Genomic DNA, 25,965 nt, shown 5'->3' with positions numbered 1-25,965 from the left:
GGAAACTACAGGAACCCAACTCTGACATGACTACTAATGGCTCAGACCCTTCAGGTTTGGATCACCCCACTAGGCAAAGAACCATGACCAGCTAAGGTGCTTGCTCAAAGGGCAAAGGTAATACAGAATGGGTGGTGAAAGAAGGCAGTTCTAAATACCAGTTACGGCCACGTGACCAGTTGCAGAAATGAGGACTGTAATTGTTATGAGTATTTCCTCTTTGTATGTGTGCATGAAATATTTGTGTTTTCTTCACTTATATAAGATATAACCAGGGCTGGTGCGTTTTTGGTCTTATGTGTGTTCGTTGTATCATGTTAGTTGTAAGTATGATTTTATAGTTGTCTTTATTCAGAGATTATGTATGGTTTAAGGAGATGTGTACAGGTACCAAGGTGACAAGGGACGGACTGGGATGGTTAAGATCATGTGTCAGCTTGGCTGGGCCATGATTCTCAGTGTTTTGGCAATTGTATAATGTTGTGATCACTTCCTTGTCCAGATCTGATATGTGATCACCCCCTTGATGTGATCTGCTCGGAGTAGCCAGTCAGCTGAAAGGGAATTTCCTCTGGTGTGTAGCCTGCATCAAATATATAGGCAGACATTCAGGCAAGACATGGGGGCTTTTTGCTCATGCTGGATCCTTCAGTTGGCTCCTGTTCATCTGACTTCTGGCTCTTGGAATTTGAGCTGGCAGTTTACCTGTGGTCCTGCCTACTGATCTTGGGATTCACTGATCTTTGCAGCCTGTGAGCAACAGCCCTGCCCTCTGACCTGCCGATTTTGGGTTTGCCAGCCACTGCAGCTATGTGAATCAGGGGAAGCCTCTATCTTACCCCATGGACCTGGGTCACCCCAGCCTCTACAACCACGGGAGCCATTTCCTTGATATAAATTTATCTTTCTCTCTCTATTTATACAGTTTACTGGTTTCGGTTCTCTAGAGAACCCAGCCTAAGACAAATGCCTTTAAAGAGTTGAAAAGCAAAGATGTCACTTTAAGGACTAAGGTGCACCTGAACCAACCCATGATGTTTTCAATTGCCTCATATGCATGTGAAAGCTGGACAATGAATAAGGAATACCTAATTACCTAAGCATAAGGTCTGAAATGTTTCCATCAATTTCCAATCTGAAAAGGAATTGATAAATTTTTTACTTCTCTTTTAAAAAGTTACAAAGACACTTACATTTCAAAAGAATAAAATGAAGTGAAATACATGGTTCTCATCATTAGAGATAATCTATCCAACATTCTCTTACTATTTCTCTTCTGCGATATGTATAAGGAAAGAGAAAAGATGAGAAGGAGAGATTGTTCTGAAAAGCAGAAACTACACTTTTTTTTTGTAGTTATTTCTAGCAGCAAACTGAATTATGGTGTTGGCCAAGAATATTAAATATGCCATGGACTGCCACAAGAATGAACAAATTTATGTTGGAAGAAGTACAGCCTAAATGCTTATTAGAAACAACGATGGCAAGACTTCATGTCACGTACTTTGGACATGTTGTCAGGGGGGACTAGTCCCTGGAGAAGGACATCTTGCTTGGTAAAGTAGATGGTCACTGAAAAAGAGGAAGACCCTCAAAGAGATGGATTGACACAGTGGCTGCAGCAATGGGCTAAACATAACAAAGATTGTGAGGTTGGTGCAGGGCAGTGTTTTGTTCTGTTGTACATAGGGTTGCTACGAGTCAGAACAGACTTCATGACAACTAACAACAACAACAACATACATACAATATTTGTTCTTTTGTGTCTGACTTATTTTACTTAGCACAATATTTTCAAGGTTTATCCATTTCACAGCATGTATCAGCACTTCATCATTTTTTAAGGCTGAATAATATTCCCTTGTATGTATCGTAATTACTGATAAGGAAGGACATACTTCTGCCATTTTTCTATTTGTTTTCCTGTGTCTTATACCTTTCCTGTCCCTCATTTCTTCCCATACTGCCTTCTTTTGTGTTTAGTTGATTTTTTATAGTGAACTATTTTGATTCTCTTCTCATTTCCCTTTATGTAAATTTTTAAGATATTTTCCTTATGGTTATTATGGGGTTACACTTAATATCCTAAATTCAATTCAAATATCTAGTTTGATTGATACCAATTTAACTTCAAAAACCCAAACTCTTTGCCATTGAGTCAATTACAACTCATGGTGACCCTATAGGACAGAGGAGAACTGCCCCATAGGGTTCCCAAGGAGCGGCTGGTAGATTTGAACTGCTGACCTTTTTGGTTAGCATCTGAGCTCTTAACCACTGGGCTCAGCTCAGCTGCTAACCAGAAGACTGGAAGTTTGAATTCCCAGCTGCTCCTTGGATACCCTATGTGGCATTTCTCCTCTGTCCTATAGGGTCACTGTGAGTCGGAATTGTTTTGACAGCAATGGGGTTGTTTTTTTTTTTTGTGACTTCAAAAGCACATAAGAATTCTGTTCTTATACAGCTCCAATACCACCCCTGTATGGTGTTGTCACAAGTTATACGTTTATACATTGTGTACACAATAACATAAATTTATAATTTTTTAATGCATTTGTCTTTTATATTATGTAGGACACGACAAATAGAGTTACAAACCAAAAATATGGCAAAAGGGGACTTGATATTTACATGTGAAGTTACCTTTACTGGACATTTTTATTTCTTAACACAGCTTCCAGTTATTCTCTGGTGTCCTTTCATTTTAACCTGAAGACTCTTGTAGGGCAGATCTGTTGTTGTTAGATACAGTGCATTTGGTTCTGACTCACAGCAACACCATGTACAACAGAATGAAACAATGCCCAATTCTGTGTCATCATCACAATCTTTGCTATGCTTGAGCCCATTGTTGCAGCCACTGTATCAATCCATCTCTTTGAGGGTCTTCCTCTTTTTCAGTGACCCTTTACTTTGCCAAGCATGATATCCTTCTCCAGGGACTGGTCCCTCCTGTTAACAGGTCCACAATATTGAGACAAACTCTTGCCATCCTTGCTTCAAACGAGCATTTTGACAGATTTGTTCATTCTTCTGCAGTCCATGGTGTACTTAATATTCTTCGCCAATGCCATAATTCAAAGGCAACAATTCTTCTTTGGTCTTCCTTATTCATTGTCCAACTTTCACATGCATATGAGGTGGTTAAAAATACCATGGCTTTTTAACACTTTAAAGAAGTCTTTTTCAGCAGATTTTTCCAGTGCAATACATTGTCTGATTTCTTGCCTCCTGCTTCCATGGGCGTTGATTGTAGGGCAGATGCGGTGGTGATGAACTCCCTAAGCTTTTGCTTATCAAGGAATATCTTAATTTCACCTACATTTTGAAGTACTTTTTCTCCACACACAGGATTCTTGGTTGACAGTGTTTTTTTTAATGTTTTTTTTTTTTCTTTTAGTACTTTTAACATGTCATCCCACTGCCTCTGGCCTCCATGGTTTTTGAGAAATCTCTCTTGCTGCTTTCAAGGTCTGTCTTTATCTTTAGTTTTCGACAGGTTGATTATAATGTATCTCGATATAGACCTCTTTGGGTTTGTTCTACTTGGAGTTTGTTGAGTTTCTTGGGTGTGTAAATCCACGTTTTTCTGTCAGATTTGAGAAGTTTTCAGTCATTATTTATTCCGATATTCTTCCTGTCCTGTTCTCTCTGCCCCTAAAAAAAAACCAAACCAAACCCATTGCCGTCAAGTTGGTTCCTACTCATAAAAAAAAAAAAAATTTTTTTTTTTTTTTTTTTTTTTGAGTAGAGTGACCCTATAATGCATTGCTACACTTGAAGGTGTCCCACAGGTCCGTTACTCAAAACCCACTGAAATCAAGTTGATTCCAACTCATAGCAACCCTATAGGGTTCCCAAGGCTGTAAATCTTTACAGGAGCATACTGCCATATCTTTTTTCTGAAGAGCAGCTGGTGGATTAGAAATGCTGACCTTTTGGTTAGGAGTCGACCACTTTAACCACTGTGGCTCCAGAGCTCCTTATATGTCTATTAAAATTTAGGATCTGTTAATTTTTCCTGATTCTTTCTTCTTTCTGTTCCTCAGCCTGGATCATTTCAATTGTTCTATCTTCAAGTTTACTGATTTTTTCCTGCTAGCTCGAGTCTGCTGTTGAGCCCCTCTAGTTTTTTATTTCAGTTATTGTACTTTTCAGCTCCAAAATTTCTGTTTGGCTCCATTTATAATTTTGATCTCTTTATCGATTTTCTCATTCTGTTCATAGATTGTTTTTCAGATTTCGTTTAGTTCTTTACCCTTGTTTTTCTTTAACTCTCTGAGGATATTTAAAACAGTTGTTTTAAATTCTTTATCTTGCAAGTCCAATGTCCTGACTTTGTCAAGGATGGTTTCTGTCACTTCATTTTGTTCCTTTCAATGGGCCATCCTTCTCTGTTTCTCTGTACACCTTGGATTTTTTTGTTGTTGTTGTCGTTGAAAACAGGACATTTGAGTAATATAACTTTGGTAAGCAGACTCTCACTCTTCCTCAGGGTTTACTTCTTTTTTTCTTTGTCTTCTTCTTCCTTTCTTCTTTTCCTCCCTCCCTCCCTCCCCCCCTCCCTCCCTCCTTCCTTCTTTCCTTTCTTTCTTCTTGTTATTGTTCAAACTGTAGTAGTTCATTGGTTTAGTGACTTTCTGAATTATATTTGCAAAGAATGGATTACCTGAACTGTGTGTTCACTGAAGTCTCAATTAAAAAACAAAACACTTTTTGCAGTCTTTGTGCAATGGCTCTGTGCTAGGAAATTCCTTTAACATTAGTTGGGCTTACACTGGGCCTAGAGAACAACTCCAGGTGAAAGTTTAGGATTTCCTCGGGTTTTTTTCTGGGAATGTGTCTTGCCCTGGGCATATGTGTGGCTTCCTAAATTCCCTGGTATATATTGGCATTTCTAAATGCCCCAACTACCCAAAGAAACTCTCTTCTAGGATCCTTCACCTTAGCCTTAAACTTTCTGTTGTGTGTCTCAATTGCCCTCTCTTGCCCCCGGTAGCTATGAGCCTTTTAGTCTACCCGATAGTGCTACAGTCTACTTGCTGCTCCTCCACTCTGCACTATCTCCAAGAATGGGCAAAACAGAGACAAGTCCTTTGCTTCCATCCTTTAGGTAGGCACTTGGTGGGTTTGAACAGACAAACACAGCAATTTGCTCTATGGTGTGATCTGCTCCTCTCATAACCTAGGACCAGGGTTCCAAGTGGAAGACGTAGACTGCCACTTCAAGCCAGTTGCTGAGCCAGGATAGGGGAGGGGTACAGTCTAACAACAAAAAGCCACAAAGCTTTCTCACCATTTTTTTGATGTTGCCTCTTTCTTGATTCAGTGTTTGCTGTAAACTTCTGTTTACCAGAGTTCTGGAAAGGTTAGTTCAGAAAAATTTTACTTGTTTTTTTGCTGTTTTTTTTGTGGGGGATGGGAGCCTGGAGCTTCTCACTCTGCCATCTTGGTGATATCACTCTGTGGACCACAGTATTTGTATTTTAAAATGTTTGAATATGAGTCAATATTTAAAAAATGAAAATATTAAAAAGAAAAATGACCTTGAACAAGCCAAAATCAAGGGATATTTTATAAAATAGCTCCAAAACTTAGTGGTGTAAAATAACCATTTATTACTTGTATGGCTCCTGTGGGCCAGGAATTCAGCAAGGGCACAGAAGGGATGGCTTGTCTCTGCTATGTGATGTTTGTATTCTCAGCTGGAAGGCTCACAGTATAGGGGACTGGAATTATCTGAAGGTTCTTTCATTCACCTGTTTGGTGGTTGATGCTGGCTGTTGATTAGGACCTCATCTGGGGCTTTTGGCTGGAACATCTACATGTGATCTTTCCATTTGACCTGCTTGGTTTCCTCAGAGCATGGTGGCTGAGTTCCCAGGGTAAGTGTTGAGAGAGAGAGAGCCAGGTAAAAGCTGTATCCTTTTTATTACCAGCTTAAGAAGTCACATAACACCACTTCTGCCACACTCTATTGTTCAGAGCAGTAACAAGCCCACTCAGGTTTAAGCAGAGAGGAAATGACTCCACCTATTGGCAAGGTTCTGAAACAGCGTATGAGACTAGAAAATATTGTGACGATTTTTGGAAATACAATCTACCACATGCTCGTAATCTTAAAAAATGTCAAGGTCATGAAAGTCAAGAAAAGACTGAATAACTTTCATTTATTTAATTTTTTCTTTTTTTTTTAATTATTGTACTTTAGATGAAGATTTACAAAACAAACTAGCTTCTCATTAAATGGTTAGTACACACTGTTTTATGACTTTGGTTACCAACACCACGACATACCAACACTCTCCCTTCTCAACCTTGGGTTCCCTGTTACCAGCTTTCCTGTTCTCTCCTGCCTTCTACTCCTTGCCCCTGGGTTGGTGTGACCCTTTAGTCTCATTTTGTTTTCTGGGCTTGCCTAATCTTTGGATGAAAGGTGAACCTCAGGGGTAACTTCATTACTGAGCTAAAAGGGTGTCTAGTGGCCATACTCTTGGGGCTTCTCCAAGACTGAATGACTTTTAGGTTAAAGGAGGCTAAAGAGGCATGATAACTAAATGCAAAACATGATCCAACATTTTCTTTTGCCATCCCTAGCCCCAACCCACTCTGCTGTCAAGTCGATTTTGACTCATAGCTACCTGGTAGGATAGAATAGAACTGCCCCATAAGGTTTCCAAGGCTGTAAATCTTTATGCAAGCAGACTGCCACATCTTTCTCCAATGGAGTGGCTGGTGGGTTTGAAAAGCTGACCTTTTGGTTAGCAGATGAGTGCTTAACCACTGCACTACCAGGACTCCATTCTTCTGCCATAAAGGAGACTATTGAGAAAGTTGTTGAAATCTGAATAGGGTATCAATGTTAATTTCCTGATGTTGACAATTTCACTGTAGTTACATAAGAGAATGTATTTAGGAAATGCATACCAATGCATTTGGTGAAATCAAACCATGCCTGCAACTTATTCTCAAATAGCTTGGGCAAAAATTGTACACACACACAGAGAAAAGAATAAAGCAAATGTGGTAACATTTTAATGAGTAGTGAGCATATTTTGCTTTCTAACTGCGTTATCTCAATAAAAAAAAAATTTTTTTTTTTGGGTACATACAAAGAACAAGTATATTTGGATGTCGTTTATATTGCTCACATTAGAAGAACAGTTTATGTTCACATACATTTTCTCAAATAACTAGCCATACAGGTAAGGATTTTATCATGCACTTCTGAGTCCAATTTCCCTCTCATAAGGGACATGTTTGATAAATGGGCCTTAGATAGACTTCTTGAGTCACAGAATTACAGTCATGAGTGATAATGGCCAATTGCATGTTATCTCAGTGATCAGGCACCTAAGGATGCTCTGGTTGCTGCAAGGCAGAGGGGTCTCAAAGAACTTCGTGGCTCCTCATATTCAGACATGAAACATGACTGAAAATAGCTTGCTCTAGATTTATCTAACATAAGTCTTTAGGTGAGGTGGCTTTTTTTTTTTTAAATCTAGAAGAATATTTTTAAATGACACGGGAAGTTGTGATATTCATTCACTGGGTGATTTACTCATTCATTTCGTTGTTGTTACTGTTGAATTGGCCCTTGCATCATGGTGACCCCATGCACAACAGAATGAAGCACTGTCTCCTCCTGGGCCATCCCCATGATCGGTTGCAGATCAGACTGTTGTGATCCATAGAATTTTAATTGGCTGATTTTAAGAATACATTGCCAGGCCTTTCTTCCTAGTCTACCTTAGTCTGGACACCCCATTGAAACCTGCAAGTATCATAGCAATCTGCTAGCCACTACTGACAGATGGGTGGTGGCTGCACGTGAGGCGCATCACCCAGGGGTCAAACCAGGATCTCCCACATGGAAGGTGAGAATTCTACCACTGAACCACGAATTCCCTCATTCATTCTGTAAGTATGTTTTTAAAAAATAATATTTTTTGTGTTTTCAGTGGAAGTTTACACCAATTAGGTTCCCATTTAACTATTTCTACACGAATTGATCAGTGACATTAGTTACATTTTTCACAATATGTCAACATTCTCTTTAATTGCATTCTGGTTTTTTCGTTTTCATTACTGTGGTTTTTCTGCCCCTTATCTTCACATTGGAGCCCTGGTGGTGCAGTGGTTAAGAGCTCAGCTGCTAACCAAAAGGTCGGCCATTTGAATCCAGCAGCTCCTTGGAAAATCTACAGGGCAGTTCTAGTCTGTACTGTAGGGTTGCTAGGTGTTGGAATTGACTTGACAGCAACAGGTGTTTTGGTTTGATCTTCTCATCTTTGCCTTAGAGTAATTGTTGAGCTTTTGGTCTCATATATACGGCTTTCTATGGAGCACCATACTCATGGGTAATATATTGTGTGTGTCAGTTTATTTTGTTAAAAGGTGACTTCAGGGGATACTTTTTAAAAAAATTTTTTATTGTGCTTTAAGTGAAAGTTTACAAATTGCATCAGTCTCTCATACAAAAATTTACATACACCTTGCTATATACTCCTAATTGCTCTCCTACTAATGAGATAGCACAGTTCTTCCCTCCACTCTCTCTTTTCATATCCATTCTGCCAGCTTCTGGCCCCCTCTGCCCTCTCATCTCCCCTCCAGACAGGAGATGCCCACATAGTCTCGTGTGTCTACTTGATCCAAGAAGTTCATTCTTCACCAGTATCATTTTCCACCCCATATTCCAGTCCAATCCCTGTCTGAGGAGTTGGTTTTGGGAATGGTTTCTGTCTTGGGCTAACAGAAGGTCTGGGGACCATGGCCTCCGGGGTCCTTCTAGTCCCAGTCTGACCATTAAGTCTGGTCTTTTTATGAGAATTTGGGGTCTGCATCCCACTGCTTTCCTGCTCCCTCAGGGGTTCTCTGTTGTGTTCCCTGTCAGGGCAGTCATTGGTTGTGGTTGGGCAGTATCTAGTTCTTCTGGTCTTAGGCTAATGTAGTCTCTGGTTTATGTGGTCCTTTCTGTTTCTTAGGCTCATAATTACCATGTGTCTTTGGCTTTCTTCATTCACCTTTGCTCCAGGTGGGTTGAGACCAATTGATCCATCTTAGATGGCCGGTTGCTAGTGTTTAAGAACCCAGATGACACTCTCCAAAGTGGGATGCAGAATGTTTTCTTAATAGATTTTATTATGCCAATTCACTTAGATGTTCAGGGGATACTTTTGATTCAAGGTTTAAAAGTACCTCAGGGTGATAGTCTCAGGGAGTCCTCTGAGGGAGGGATCACTCCCTAGATAGTAGACACTTGTTATTTTTGGTAATGGGAAGGTAGCTCCAAGTGTGGCTGAAGTGTACACAGCTTGACCAAGGTAAATGATGCCACTAAGAAATACACCAAAGAAAAGGACGTTTTTTTCTTAAAGGGTAGGACATATAATTGTGTAACAACACCAACAAAAAAATGTGTGTGATTACATATGTATTTATATATATATATATGGATATATATGTGTGTACACACACGTATACACATATAGATGTATCTATATGTATATAAAAAATGTCGGCAGTTTGAACCCACCAGTGGTTCTGTGGGAGAAAAGACCTGGTGATCTATTCAAGGTGATCTATTCAATAAAGATTATAGCCTAGAAAACCCCATGGGGCAGTTCTACTTTGTCCTGTAGGGTCACTGTGAGTCAGAGTCAAAAAACAACATACGTATATACAGATACATGTGTACATGTGTACATATTCATATGTATAATAAACCACAGAGGGGACACAGTTACGGATACTTCTTAAGCATACCAAACTCTTTGCAAGTTTGGTTTTCCAGATTTGCATGCTTAGGACCAAAGTCTTGTGGGGCAACTCAGTCTATTGGCATCATATAGTTCACAAAGTTTATGTTCTACATTCTAGCTTGGTGAGTAGTATCTGTGGTCTTAAAAGCTTGTGAAAGTCCATCTAAGATACAACTATTGGTCTATACTGGTCTGAAGCAAAAGACAAGGAAAGAAAACAAAGACTCAGAGAAGAAACTAGTACAGGACTCATAGTCTAAATGAACCATGGTTTCATCTACCCTGAGACCAGAAGAACTAGCTGGTGCCCAGCTACCACTACTGACCATTCTGAGCAGGGTCACAACAGAGGGATGGTGATAGAATGAGAGAAAAATGTGTAACAGAATTCAAATTCTTAATAAGTCTAGACCTACTGAACTGGTTGAGACCGGAAGACTCACCAAGGCTATCACTGTGAGATACTCTTTAAGCCTTGAACCAAAACTAGTCCCTGAGGTTATCTTTTAGCTAAATAAGAATGGCTTATAAAAGAAAGACTATAACCTCTGAGTACTGTGCTGCTTTAAAAAATCATCTATATGAGACCAAATGGTGAACAATTATCCCAAAGCCAAGATGAGAAGATAAGGGGGTAGAGAAACTAGATTACTGGAAACAGAACAACCAGAAAAAATTTAATGAGAATATTGACACATTGTAAAAATGTAACCAACATCACTGAATAACTTGTGTAGAAATTGTTAAATGGGAACCTAATCTGCTGTGTAAACTTTCACCAAAAACACAATAAAATATTATTAAACAAAGTCAAAGGATGGAAAATTTCAAACTTTATATAAAGCAAAATCAAATCCCATATATACCTGAACACCTGAATACACATACACACACAGATAAATGTATATAAAAAACCTGTTGCTGTCGAGTCAATTCTGACTCATAACAACCCTATAGGACAGAGTAGAACTGCTCCACGGGGTTTCCAGATTTGAACGGCCGACCTTTGGGCTAGCAGCTGGGCTCTTAACTACTGCGTCATCAAAGTTCCATATATATTATGGAGGAGAAGATAAAGGAGGCAAATACTAACTAATGCAGACAAAATCGACTTTGAGTTAAGGCAGATTTTAGAGAAAAATAAAGTTGCCATAAAATGAGAGAAGATTAAATTCCCAAGGAAGAGATAATATCCTAAACTTGTATGTATCTAATACAGTTTTAAAACATATAGAGCAAAAACTTATCGTATCTATAAAGGGAAATGGATAAATAGGTGTTCAGAGTGAAAAATATTAACATACTTCTCCTAGTAATTGATCTCTTTAAATGAATACATGCCAAGGTTTTTTATTTAACACATTAATTAATGAGGAAATCTAAAAGAAGTTACAACTGGTTCAAAGTAGAATTCAAAGTAACACACAAACATATAGGTAGATAAGCAATGCGGAAATGAATTTACAAGTAGATGCACAAGGGGTCAATAATTGGTTGCATTCATTTGGGCATAATTTCAATTTCCATGAGCTAAACTCATTCGCATTTTTATCAGTTTCTTTGTTCAGTTATAAAATAGCTCAAAAACAATGAAAGGCTGACATAACCCAGAAAGATGCACTAGACAGGACATTTAGTAAACATTTTTTTCACATTTCAAATTCTTTCAAAATTCTGCAGGACACCATTTCCCTTGTGATGGAAATCTCAAAGAAAGATTTCCTTTTTTTTTTTGATTAAAAAGTAAGGCTTCTCTTGTTAGATTTGCTTGATTATTTACGTAAGTGCCACAAGATTATTAAGTCAGCATGTAGTTTGCTTTCTTCTCCCTGTAAGTTTTTACAAGGAATTTTGGGTTAGATTTCTAAAAATTTTAGTTTGTTGTTGTTGTGAATATACACAGTAAAACATACACTAATTCAACATTTTCTACATGTACCATTTAGTGACATTGATTACAATCTTTGGAGTTGTGTCATCCTCACCCTCTTTTTCTGAGTTGCTCCTCACCCATTAACATAAATTTACTGTCCCCTAAGGTACCTATCTAATCTTTCAAGTTGCTATTGTCTTGATCCCATATAGATTGTTTTTAAAAGAGCTTAATGCATAAGGCAGATATTTTTTTACTAGTTAAGCTAAACTATTGTTTTGTTTTAAGAAGACTTCAGGAGATAATTTTGGCTTAAGGTTTCAAGACTATCTCAGGGCAATAGTTTCAGAGGTTTACCCAACATTCATGGCTCCAGGAATTCTGGAGTCCATGAGAATTTTAAAATCTGTTCTATTTTCCCCTTTTTGATCAGTATTCTTACATAAAATCTTTGATCAAAATGTTCAGTAATGATAGCCAGGCATCATTCAGTTCTTTTGGTCTCATGGCAAAGGAGGCAGTTACAATGGAGGCAATTAGCCACACATTCCATACCTCCTTCTATTCTTGATGCTCCTTTCTCTGCTGTTCCAGGCTAATAGAGACCAGTTGTTGTGATTTGAATGGACACCTGCAAGCTTTTAAGACCTCAGGCACGACACAATGCCCTAAGATGTAGAACAGGAGCACTAAACATGTTATTAGGCCAATTAACTGGAATGTCCCATGAAACCAGGACCCTAAATCTCCAAACCAAGAAGACAAATCCCATGAGGTTTTTGGTTGTACATAAGCAGCCTCAGCAGGTACTTTTTTTTTTTTTTGTCATTGTTGTAAATATATGTATCACACAACTTTTGCCAATTCAAATTTTTACATTTATACAACTTATTGACAACAATTACAATAATCGGCCATGCAACCCTGCACTTAATCAATGTGATATTTCCATTGCTGATATTGGGCTGGACTTTTAAAAGCCTCTATTATTTGCTACCCCTGATGATAGGAAACCAAACCAAACTCTACCAGATTTCATTCACAGTGCCTATAAATTTGGGTGAATTTCTGTTTTGTTGAGGTTTTCAATATTTGCTAAGTTTCCTGGCCTGCCAGAAAGTGACTTTCTTGTTCTTTTTCTTTCTTCTTCCTCTTTTTTTTTTTTTTTTTTTTTTACCATCTATAATGATAGGTCCTTGTCAGCCAGATACTAGGCAAGTTTTCGTGGGAGGGCTTTGTAGGCTTTGGATCCATTAGCACAGCCAAGCTTTGTTCCTTAAATGGCTTTTCATATATGATTTAATGACCATCATTTTGAAATATGGTGTAAACAAAGTTTTGGTTGTACAATTGTTCTGTCCAATTATACTCTGGTAAGAAGTAGGACAGATTCTTATAGAACCTATGCAAGTGACTGTGTTGTCATAAAAAGTACAGAGACTTAGTAGGGGTTTCTGAAGTCTAGGGAGTCAGTAAGAATCAGATATCATTGAAAAATATTTCAATTTAGTTGACAGAAGCAGAGTTTATGAAATCTTTGTGGGCTAGATAAAGTAGAAAGAAAAATGACTTTCTAATATATCCAGAAAATTGAATATTAAAACAAAGTCAAGAACATTCCAAACAAATAACCACAAAAAAAAAATTTCCCTCATCAGTTCATTCAGTTTTACATAATTAAATGTTCACTCTAAGGTTACCAGGCTTATGAAGGTCTCCGCTTCTCAATTATGAAGACTTCCAGAAAGCCTGAGTCAGTGCAGTGACATAGTCTGAAAGTTGTTAGTGATACCAGCTCATAGGCCTGTTTCCAAGAGTTTATTGTTTGAAGTATTATTTATACAGTATAGTCTTTTTCCATGAGGCTCTGAGCCTGTTCTTCTTGGTTGATAACACAGACACTGTCCTGTAGCTTATAGCAGAGTTTTCAGGCAAGCATCACAGCTAAACAGAAAGTAAATGTGGAAGACAGAGATTTAAAATGGTTGTGGTTAGGTTATTACTAATAACTCAGATTTGAAAGTTATGATGATGGTTCATAATAAGAATAATGCAGCTGACAAGGAATTTTGGTTGTTCCCATGGCATGTAAAATGAAGAGAATAAAGCCACTCCAAAAAAATTACACAAAAAACATTAAGGGTAATGATTAAACTTATTTTAAAGAAAATAGTGAGTATTGCATATGATTTGTAAAAATGGGTGAACATATTTTTACAGAGGAAAATAATCCTGAGATATAGTATGTAATAATCCTGAGGCATAATATACATTACATACCAAGAATATCAAGTAAAGAGATTCAGTAGGAATCTTGGACATCTAGTGCTGCTATAGCAGAAATACTGCAAGTAAATGGCTTTAACAAAGAGAAATTTATTCTCTCACAGTCTAGTAGGCTACAAAATCTAAATTCAGGGTGTTGGCTCCAGGGGAAGGCTTTCTCTCTATTTCAGCTCTGGAGAAAGGTCTGTGTCATCAGTCTTCCCTTGGTCTGAGAGCATCTCAATGTAGGACCTCAGGTTCAAAGGACGTACTCTGCTCGCAGCACTGCTTTCTTGGTGGTATGAGATTCCCTTGCTCTCTGCTTGCTTCTGAGATATAAAAGAGATTGGCTTAAGACACTAATCTTGTAAATGTCATTAATATAAGTGCCACTAATCCATCTTATTACATCATAGTGACAGGATTTACAACACGTGGGGAAATCACATAAAATGGTGGATAATCACACAATACTGGGCCTCACAGCCCAGCTAAGTTGACAGATATTTTTTTGGGACACAATTCAATCCATGACAGTAGGTCTGGAATATGGCCTAAACTTCTGTACCTTTTTTTTAAAAAAAATAAAACTCCATGGGTAAGTCTGATTTGCATTCCCAGATGAGAACCACTGGTCCAGAAGATGATGGATTCAAATAAAAAAGGAAAGACTGTGGTTGAGCAACATTTTAAATAATAACTGAAATGATGATTGATAACACTACACTGTTGCTGCCTAATATAATTTGGAAAATCACTATTAGGACTCTGATGTTGTTGTTAGGTGCCATCGAGTCAGTTCCGATTCATAGCAACACTATATACAACAGAATGAAACACTGCCTAGTACTGTGCTAACCTCACAAACATTGTTATGCTTGAGCCCACGGTTGCAGCCTCTGGTTCATCCATCTCGTTGAGGGTCTTCCTCTTTTTCACTGACCCTCTACCAAGCATGATGTCCTTCTCCAGGGACTGATCCCTCCTGATAACAGAAGGACTCTGATAGATATGGGAAGTCTCCAGAGAAGTATTTCAGAAGAGTTTCGATGAATGTTTTCCCTGAGGTTAAAATATGTTATGAAAAGTGAGGACATTGACAAATCTCCAGGGACTTTCCATTAAGAATACAATTTCTGAAATATTTATATTAACAAAATTTTATGTTCACAAAATTAGCCTGTAGTAGTCTGAGTGTCTCTTCTGATTTAGCAACTCTTTCCATGCAACTCTTAGAGCAGTAACACACCAAATAAACCTAATGATTTCTAGCTCCACTTTTTATAAGAAGAAAGAAGAAAATCTTTGTGATGTTTCAGGGTATCTCTGGACAATCTAAAACATAGTTTTAGGGGTAAAAAAAATCTTGAAAAATTTATTTATTTCTCACACTTATTATGTGATTATTGGAAGGTAAAAATAAAAAAATTATCAGAGATTTGGATGAATGATAACAAAATCATGAATGCCTGAGAAACAAAACTTGGTTATCTATTTATTCAAAGTGAAGATAAAACATTTAAAAATAAACAGATGTTACCACTATTGAAGAGAACCTTAGCTTTTTCATAAGTGTGGAATTTTTTTTCCTTAAATAACCGAGAACATAATAAAGTCAACACAGAATTCTGGAAACAAGATGGTAGAGTAGGAAGTGCCATACTCCCATCCACTGACAGAGAAAGTAAAAAAACAAAAACAAAACAAAACAACAGAAAAGGCAGTGTTCACCTTGTTGAAATGTTGATGAATAGCTGGGAGATTATGGCAGTGGGAATAAGATTTGTACAATAGCAAGAAGACTTTGAGACTTTTTTTCTTGATCCTGACTGCGTACTACACCTATCCCATTAGGCAGCAGAATAGAAGCAGCAGCCATGTTTTCAGCTGGGGAGCTTAGCCCCTGGTTATTTAAAATTAAACTATAAATATCAAAGAGTACTTTATTAACAGAGTATGGCATTTGCCTACCCAAATCAGTTGAGTGACTATTCAAATAACAAAAGAAATGTGCTTGTTTCTATTTCGTCCATCTCGGAGGTTGCTGGGTCAGAGTAGCGTAGGGCACTGTAAGGTGAACAAAGAAGTCCTGTAGCAGCCCAGGGCTGTTCCTGGAGTAAAAAATCCAGGAGAAAACTTCCTTGGGAAATTGGAGCATTTATAGGAACCCAAGTATGTTTAATTTTGAAGAGCTACACACATGCCCAGGGCAAGATCCATGCATAGAAAAACCTGTAGTAATCCTAAACTTTATCCCTGGGTGGATCTCCCAGCTTAGTGAAAGCCTGATTAAGGATATTCCCAGCGTAAAGCCAGTCTGAAAAGACTGCAAGAGATTTTTCACTCCCCAATGATTTTTCCTCCATTTGTTTCTTCAAAAAGAGTGGGAAAAAGACACTAACCTAATGGACTACCACAACCTTCAACAATTAAAAAAAGAGAGGAAAAGAGAAAGAAAGAAAAATAAAGATAAGAAACCTACTAAACCCTGAGGAAGGGGGAGAACTTGAGTTATAGAACTAGTATATTATTGAAATGTCTCGTTTTCAACAACAACAACAACAACAACAAAATAACAAGACGTACAGAGAAACAGAGAAGGATGGCCCATTCAAAGGAACAAAATAAGCCAAGAGAGACTATTCTTGAGGAATACCAGACATTGAAACTACTAGATATAAATTTGAAAACAACTGCTGTAAATATGCTTAAAGAACTAAAGGAAATCAGGAAAAGAATGTATGAACAAGATGAGACTATTAACAAAGAAATAGAAATTTTAAAAAGAAACCAATCATAAATTCTGAAGCTTAGAAGTACAATAACTGAAATTAAAAATCCACTAGAAGGGTTCAAACAGCAGATTTGAGCTGGCAGAAGAATCGGCAGACCTGATGATGACCTAGTCTGAAGAAAAGGAAGAAAAAAGATTAAGGAAAAATAAACAGACCATAAGAGAACTATGAGATACCATTAAACAGAATAATATACACATTATGGGAGTCCCAGAAGGAGGGGAGAAAGAGAAAGGGACAAAAAATTTTTGGAAGTAATAATGGCTGAAAATTTTCCAAATCTGACAAAAGATATATATTTACACATACACAAAGCTCAACAGATTCCAAGCAGGATAAACCCAAGGAGCTCCATGCTGCAACATATTATAATCAAATTGCCAATAAACAAAGACAAAGTAAAAAATTTGAAAGCAACCAGAGGGAAGTAAATGGCCATACACAAGAGAGTTCAATGAGACTATGTCAATTTCTCCTCAGAAATCATGGAGACCAGAGGGCAGAGGGATGATATATTTATAGTACTGAAAGAAAATATCTGTTATCCAAGAACCCCTCTTCAAAAATGAGGGTGAAATTAAATGTCCCCTGATAAACAAAAGCTGGGGGAATGTTTTACTATCGCATCTGCCCTACAAGAAATGCTAAAGGAAACATGCAACTTGAAAGGTGAGGACACCAGATAGTAACCCAAAGCTATATGGAGAAATAAAGGCCTTTGGTAAAGGTAATTTCAAGGGCAAATACAAAGGCCAGTTTTGCTGTATTTTCTGATTTTAAAAGACAATTTTCATGACCTACATGATAGAAAAGACAAAAGTATAAATACTAATAAATATATGATACTGGGTACGTAATATATAAAGATATAATTTGTGATATCAACGACATAAAGAGGGAGGAATGATATAGGAAGAGAGTTTTTGTATGTTATTGAAGTTAAATTGGTATCAACATAAACTAGGTTGTTATGAGTTTAGGATGATAAAGATAATTCCCATGGTAACCACTAAGAAAATTTCTTTAAAAAATTCATACAAAAGCAAACCATTAGACAATCAAAATAATTTACCACAAAAAAATCAACTAAACACAAAAAGGGGAGAACTTGAGAAAATAAAGGACAAAAAGGTATAAGACACACAGAAGACAAATAGCAAAATTTCAGAAATAAGTCCTTTGTTATTAGTAATTACTTTAAATGTGAATGGATTGAACTCTCCATTAAAAAGGCGCAGATTTGCAAAGTGGATAAGAAAATATAACCCAGCTATATATTGTCTACCAAAGACCCATTTTAAATCAAAAGATACAAATAGGTTGAAAGAGAAAGATTGGAAAAAAAAATCCCACACACGAACAGGAACCAAAAGAGATCCGGGGTGGCTATATTAATATCAGACAAAATATACTTTAAGTAAAAATCTGGTATAAGAGACTGTTATGAGTTGAATTGTATCCCTGAAATCCTACCTCCTGCATCTGTAAATATGACCCTGTTTTGAAATAGGGTTTTTTTTTTGTTATGTTAATAAGGCCAAGCCAGTGTAGGATGGATCCTAAACCTAAAAAAAGCACAGAATAGACACAGAGATACACACAAGGGGAAGGGGAATACAGATGACAGAGACAGATATGTCTACAAGCTGAGGAACACCAAGGATTGCTGGCAGCTACTAGAAGCTGAAGTAGACAAGAAAAGGCCTTCTTCTAGGGCCACACCAGGAATTCAGACTTTTAGATTCCTAAACTGTGAGAAAATAAATGTGTGTTCTTTAACGCCACCCACTTATTGTATTCATGTTATGGCAGCACTAGGTACCCTAAACAGAGACAGAAAAACGATATTATATAATGATAAAAAGATCAATTTATCAAGAAGGGGTAACAATGATAAACATATATGTACATAATAGCAGAGCCCCGAAATATGTGAAACAAATACTCAAAGAACCGAAGGGAGAAACAGACAGTTCTACAATAATAATTGGAGGCTTCCACACACCATTTTCAATAATGAATAGAGTATCCTGACAGAAGATTAACAAGGAAATAGAGGATCTGAATGAGGCTATCAACCAACTGTACCTAGAAGACGTTTATAGAACATTTTACCAGCTTTAGCAAAAAAAAAAAAAAAAATTTTTTTTTTTTTTTTTTTTTTTAGCAGGAAATACATTCTCCTCTAATGCTCATGGATCATTTTTCAGGACAGATCATATTCTAGGCCACAAAACAAGCTTCAATAAATTTAAAAATACTGAAATTATACAAACTAATTTCCCCAACCATAGTGTAAGGAAACTAGAAATCAATAAGAGAAGGAAAACTGAAAATTCCATGAAAATGTGGAAATTAAACAGCATACTATTGAAAAACCAATCAAAGAGAAATCATAATCAAAATCAGAGAACACTAAGAGACAAATGAATATGAAAGCACAACATACCAAAACTTACGAGATGCAGCAAAGGTAGGACTTAGATGGAGATTAATAGCTATAAATGCCTACATTAAGAGAGAAGGAGCCCAAATCAATAACCTAACTTTGAACCTTAAGAAGCTAAAAAAGGAAGAGCAAACAAAACCCAAAGCAACCAAAAGGAGAAGAAAAATATCAAGATTAGAAAAGAGATAAATGAAATAGAGAATAGAAGAACAATAGAATCAATGAAACCAAAAGATTTTTTGAAAAGATCAACAAAATCAACAAACCCCTAGCCATAGTGACAAAGACAAAAAGAGAGAAGATGTTAGTAACTAAAATCAGAAATGAAAACAACAATGTTAGTACTGATTTTGCAGAAATGAAAAGAATCATATGAGAATACTATGAACAATTTTATGCCAACAAACTAGATATCCTAGATGACGTGGATAAATTCTTAAGAAAAAAACAAACTGCCTAAAATGACTCAAGAAGAAATAGAAAACCTTAACAGATCTATAACAAGGGAAGAGACTGTAATAATAAAAAACCTCCCAGCAACAACAAAATAAAAGCCCAGAACCAGATGGCTTCACTGGTGAATTCTACCAAACATTTAAAGAAGAATTAACACCGATTCTTCTCAAACTCTTCCTACAAATCGATGAAACACTACCTAATTCATTTTATGAAGCCTACATTATTCTCATAACAAAGCCAGATAAAGAGTCCATAAGAAAACTATAGGCAAATATTCCTTATACACATCACATTAATAGAATGAAAGAAAAAAATCATATGATCACCTCAATTGATGCAGAAAAGGAATTTCACAAAATTCAACACCCTTTCATTATAAAAACACTTAACAAACTAAGAATAAATGGGACATTTCTCAACACGATAAAGGTCATTTACAAAAATCTCACAGCGAACATCATACTCAATGACAAAAGACTGACAATTTTCCCTTAAGATCAGGAACAAAACAAAGATGTCCACTTTTACTACTACTATTCAGCATTATACTGAAAGTTCTAGCCATAGCAATTAGGCAAGAAAAAGAAATAGAAGGCATCCAAATCGGAAAAGAAGAGGTAAAACTACCCCTACTTACAGACTGCATGACTGTTTAAAGAAAATCCTCAAGAATCCATAAAAGAGCTACTAGAGCTATAAATGAATTCAGCAAAGTTGCAGTATACAAGGTTAACACAGAGAAATCAGTTGTGCTTTTATATATCAGCAATAAACAATCTTAAAAAGGAAAGTAAGAAAACCACTTCATTAACAATATATCAAGCAAACAGCTACCAAAAAAGAGCATGAGTGTCAATACTAATTTCAGATAAGGTAGAATTTAAAACAAAATCCACCATAAAGACAAAGAAAGACATTACATAATGATATGATACTATACAAAGAAACCCAAAGGACTCCACGAGAAAACTACTGGAACTAATAGAAAGATTCAGCAGAGTAGCAGGATACAAGATAAAAATATAAAAATCAGTTGGCTTCCTATACACCAATAAAGAGAACAATGAAAAAGAAATCAGGAAAACGATACCATTTATAATAGCCCCTAAAAAAAAAACAAAAACAACTTAAGAATAAATCTAACCAGGGATGTAAAAGCCCTATCCAAAGAAAACAAAAAAATACCACTACAAGAAACCAAAAGAAAACTACATAAATGGAAAAATGTATCATACTTATGGATAGGTAGATTCAACATCGTGAAAATGTCTATTCTTATCAAAGCAATCTACGAACACAACGCCAACAGCATTCTTTAAAGAGATGGAAAAACTAATTATTAACTTTATACAGAAAGGATAAATAAAGCACTATTGAAGAAGAAGAATAAAGTAGGAGGACACTCACTGCCTGACCTCAGAACCTACTATACAGCCACGGTAGTCAAAACAGCCGGGAACTGGTACAACGACAGACACATTGAGCAATGGAACAGAATTGAGAACCCAGATGTAAATCCATCCACCTATGGTCTCCTGATCTTCAACAAGGGCCCAAATTCCATCAAATGGGGAAAAGAAAGCTTTTTAAACAAATGGTGCTGGCAAAACTGGATGTGCATCTGCAAAAAAAAAAAAATGAAACAGGACCCATACCTCACACCATACATGAAAACCAATTAAAAATGGATCGAAGAACCTAAATATAATACCCAAAACTATAAAGGTCATAGAAGAAAAAATAGGATCAACGCTTGTTGCTGTTAGGTGCCGTCAAGTAGGTTCCGACTCATAGCAACCCTATGTACCACACAACGAAACAGTGCCCAGACCTGCACCATCCTTACAATCATTATGCTGGAGCCCACTGTTGCAGCCACTGTGTCAATCCATCTCCTTGAGGGTCTACCTCTTTTCTGCTGACCCTGTAGTTTGCCAAGCATGATGTCCTTCTCCAGGGGCTGATCCCTCCTGGCAACATGTCCAAAGTTGTCAGGATGTAACTGTAAGATGCAGTCTTGCTTCTAAGGAGCATTCTGTTTGTACTTCTTCCAAGACAGATTTGTCCCTTCTTTTGCAAGTCCATGGTATATTCAATATTCTTCACCAACACCACAATTCAAAGGCATCAATACTTCTTTGGTCTTCCTTATTTGTTGTCCAGCTTTCACATGCATATGATGTGATTGAAAATACCATGGCTTGGGTCAGGTGCACCTTAGTGACATCTTTGCTTTTTAACACTTTAAAGAGGTCTTTTGCAGCAGATTTGCCCAATGCAATGTGTCTTTTGATTTCTCAACTGCTGCTTCCATGGGTATTGATTGTGGATCCAAGAAAAATGAAATCCTTGACAACTTCGATCTTTTCTCTGTTTACCATGATGTTGCTTATCGGTCAGTTGTGAAGATTTGTGTTTTCTTATGTTGAGGTGTAATCCATACTGAAGGCTGTGGTCTTTGCTCTTCATCAGTAGGTGCTTAAAGTCCTCTTCACTTTCAGCAAGCAAGGTCGTGTTATCTGTATAACGCAGGTTGTTAAGGAGTCTTCCTCCAATCCTGATGCCCCATTCTTCATATTTCAGCTTCTCAGATTATTTGCTCAGCATATAGATTGAACAGGTAGCTGTCTTCCAAATTTCTTGGCATTTAAAGGATCAGTGCTAGAGGCCCTAATACATGGCATTAACAGGATACAACCCATAACTAACAACACACAAACTCCAGAATACAAGCTAGATAACCAGGATCTTCTAAAAATTAAACACTTATGTGGCGTCTGGGGTCTTAAATGCTAACAAGCGGCCATCTAAGATGCATCAATTGGTCTTAACCCATCTGGATCAAAGAAGAATGAAGAACACCAAGGTCACACGATAGCTATGAGCCCAAGACAGAAAGGGCCACATGAACTAGAGACTTACATCTTCCTGAGACCAGAAGAACTAGATGGTCCCCAGCCACAACTGAAGACTGCCCTGACAGGGAACACAACAGAGAACTACTGAGGAAGCAGGAGAACAGTGGGATGCAGACCCCAAATTCTCATAAAAGACCAGACTTAATGGTCTGACTGAGGCTAGAAGAATCCCGGTGGTCGTGGTCCCCAGACCTTCTGTTGGCCCAGGACAGGAACCATTCCCGAAGACTACTCATCAGACATGGAAGGGACTGGACAATGGGCTGGAGAGAGATGCTGATGAAGAGTGAGCTACTTGCATCAGGTGGACACTTGAGACTGTATTGACATCTCCTGTCTGGAGGGGAGATGGGAGGGTAGAGAGGGTTAGAAACTGGCAAAAGGGTCACGAAAGGAGAGACTGGAAGAAGGGAGCGGGCTGACTCTTTAGGGGGAGAGTAAATGGGAATATGTAGTAAGGTGTATATAAACTTATATGTGACAGACTGACTTGATTTGTAAACTTTCACTTAAAGCACAATAAAAATTATTAAAAAAAAAAATTAAACACTTATGCTCACCTGAAGACTTCACCAAAAGAGTGAAAAGGGAACCTAAGGACTGGGAAAAAATTTTGGCTGTGACAAATCCAACAAAGGTCTAATTTCTAAAACCTGCAGGAAAATCCAACACCTCTAAAACAAAAAGACGAATAATCCAATTAAAAAATGGGCAAAGGATATGAACAGACACTTCACCAAAGAAAACATTGAAGCTGCTAACAGACATATGAGGAAATGCTTGTGATCACTAGCCATTAAAAAAAAAAATGCAAATCAAAACTACATTGAGATACTATCTCACCCTGACATTACTGGCACGAATCAAAAAAATAGAAAATAATAAATGTTGCTAGACTGTGGGGAGATTGGAACTCTTATGCACTGCTGGTGGGGATGCAAAATGGTGCAACCATTTTGGAAAACAATATGGGGCTCTTTTAAAAAACTAGAAATAGAAATACCATATGATCCAGCAATCGCACTCCTAGGAATATATCCTAGAGAACATAAGAGCTGTCACACAAATAGACATATGCACACACATGTTCATTGTAGCATTGTTCCCAATAGCAAAAAGATGGAAACAACTTAGATGCCTGTCAACAGATGAATGGATAAACAAACTGTGGTACATAAACACAGTGGAATTCCATGGAACAATAAGGAACAAGGATGAATCTGTGAAGCATCTCACAACATGGATGAACCTGGAGGGCATTATGCTGAATGAAATAAGTCAATCACAAAAGGACACATATTGCATGAGGCCACTACTATAAAAACTTATGAAAAGGTGTACAGACAAAAAGAAACAATCTTTGATAGTTTCCAGGGAGGGGAGGGGTGGGGATGGAAAAACACTAAATAGACAATAGATAAGTGGTAACTTTGGTGAAGGGTAAGATGGTATACAGTACTGGGGAAGCCAGCACATTCTGTCCAAGGCAAGGTCATGGAAGCTCCATAGACACATCCAAACAACCTGAGGGAACAAACTGCTGGGTTGAAGGCTGTTGTGACCATCGTCTTGGGGAACGTTTAGTTCAATTGGCCTAACATAGTCTACAAAGAAAATGTTCTATATTCTATCTACTTTGGTGAATAGTATCTTGGGTCTTAAAAGCTTGTGAGCAGCCATCTAAGATGCTCCACTGGTCTCACCTCATCTGGAGCAAATGAGAACAAAGAAAAGCAAAGACACAAGGGGAAGATTAGTCCAAATGACTAATGGATCACAAATACTATAGCCTCCACCAGACTGAGTCCAGTACTAGATGGTGCCTGGATACCACCACTGACTGCAGTGACAGAGAATCACAATAGACGGGATGGGACAGAGCTGGAGAAAAATGTAGAACAAAATTCTAACTCACATACACACAAAAAAACACCAGACTTACTTGTCTGACAGATACTGGAGAAACCCCAGAGAGTATGGTCCCCAAACACTCTTTTAGCTCAGTAATGAAGTCACCCCTGAGGTTCACCCTTCAGCCAAGAATTAGACAGATCCATTAAACAAAATGAGACTAAATGGGCATACCAGTCCAGGGGCAAGGACATAAGGCAGGAGGGGACAGCAAAGCTGGTAATAGGGAACCCAAGGTAGAGAAGGGGTGAGTATTGATATGTTGTGGGGTTGGCAACCAATGTCGCAAAACACATCACTAATTGCTCAATGAGAAGCTAGTTTGTTCTGTATACCTTCATCTAAACCCAGAAGCCAGTTCCGTCATACCTTCATCTAAAGCACAGTAAATAAATTAATATATATATAAGCAAAAAGACTAATAAAGCAGATTTCCTATCATCTCTCATCCAAAAGAGATTATATCTCTCATCCTAAAAAAAAAAAAATCCTAGGGATCATCAAATGGTCAGATCATAAAACCGAAAGGCCAATCTTTTCTGGTACCAATGGAGAATAGCTTATCAGTTGTACACAAACCAGAAATCAGACAAAACACAGAGTCAGTAGAGATGAATAAAAAAACTAAGTTCTTTTGTGTTTGGGTTCATCCCTGGGAGTCAAGCAAAGGCATGCCTGGGCTTACGCTGTCTATGGTGGGCACTTCTCCAGCAAAGCAGTTTACCTGGTTCTGCCAGGTGAATCTATTTGTCATCTTGGTGGAAGACTTCCAAACTGTTAAAGTATGTAATATTTAAAAGAGGATATAACCATGATGCATAGAGTTAAAAAATTAACATGTGAAATATTTTTCTTAACTCTTTTATTGAGGGAACCAGTAAGATGTTACAATTGGTTCAGTAACTGATTTTTAAGCAGATTAAAAAATCATTACAGGTACAGAAGATTTAAACTACTCATTTTACAAGATTCGAGCTAGTGCATATATAAAGAACTGTGTATCCAACAAAAAGAAAAACAAACATTTTTCTTAAAGCCCATTTAAAATTGAGCTGTATGAAAACTGGACCCATGGAGCAAGTCTTAATTACTTTGAAAAGATTAGCACCATAAAGACAATGTTTTCTGACCACAATGTAGTTAAGTCAGAAATGAACAGTAAAATCATAAGCATAAAAAATCCCTTATGTTTGTAATTAAGAAACGAACTCGTAAGAAACTCATGGGTTAAAAAATAAATCAAAATAAAAATTGGAAAATATTTAGAACTGAACTATCATAAAATTACACATATTAAAATTCACATAACATAAAAGAAACAGTCCTAAATGTTTATAATAGAAAAGGAGAAAGGCTGATAATTAATAAGCTAAGCATTAATTTTAAGTTAGAAAAGAACACAGAATTCTAAAGAAAGTAGGAAAAAAGAAATAGAGAAAAGAGTAGAAATTAATACAATAAAAAACATACAAGCGAGATCTTTGGCAAAGCCAAAAATGCTTTTCTATGTGAAGATAAATCAAATTGCAAA

Source organism: Elephas maximus, chromosome 22 (genome assembly GCF_024166365.1).
Source record: "Elephas maximus indicus isolate mEleMax1 chromosome 22, mEleMax1 primary haplotype, whole genome shotgun sequence".
NCBI lineage: Eukaryota > Metazoa > Chordata > Mammalia > Proboscidea > Elephantidae > Elephas > Elephas maximus.
Note: the sequence above shows the minus strand (reverse complement) of the source record.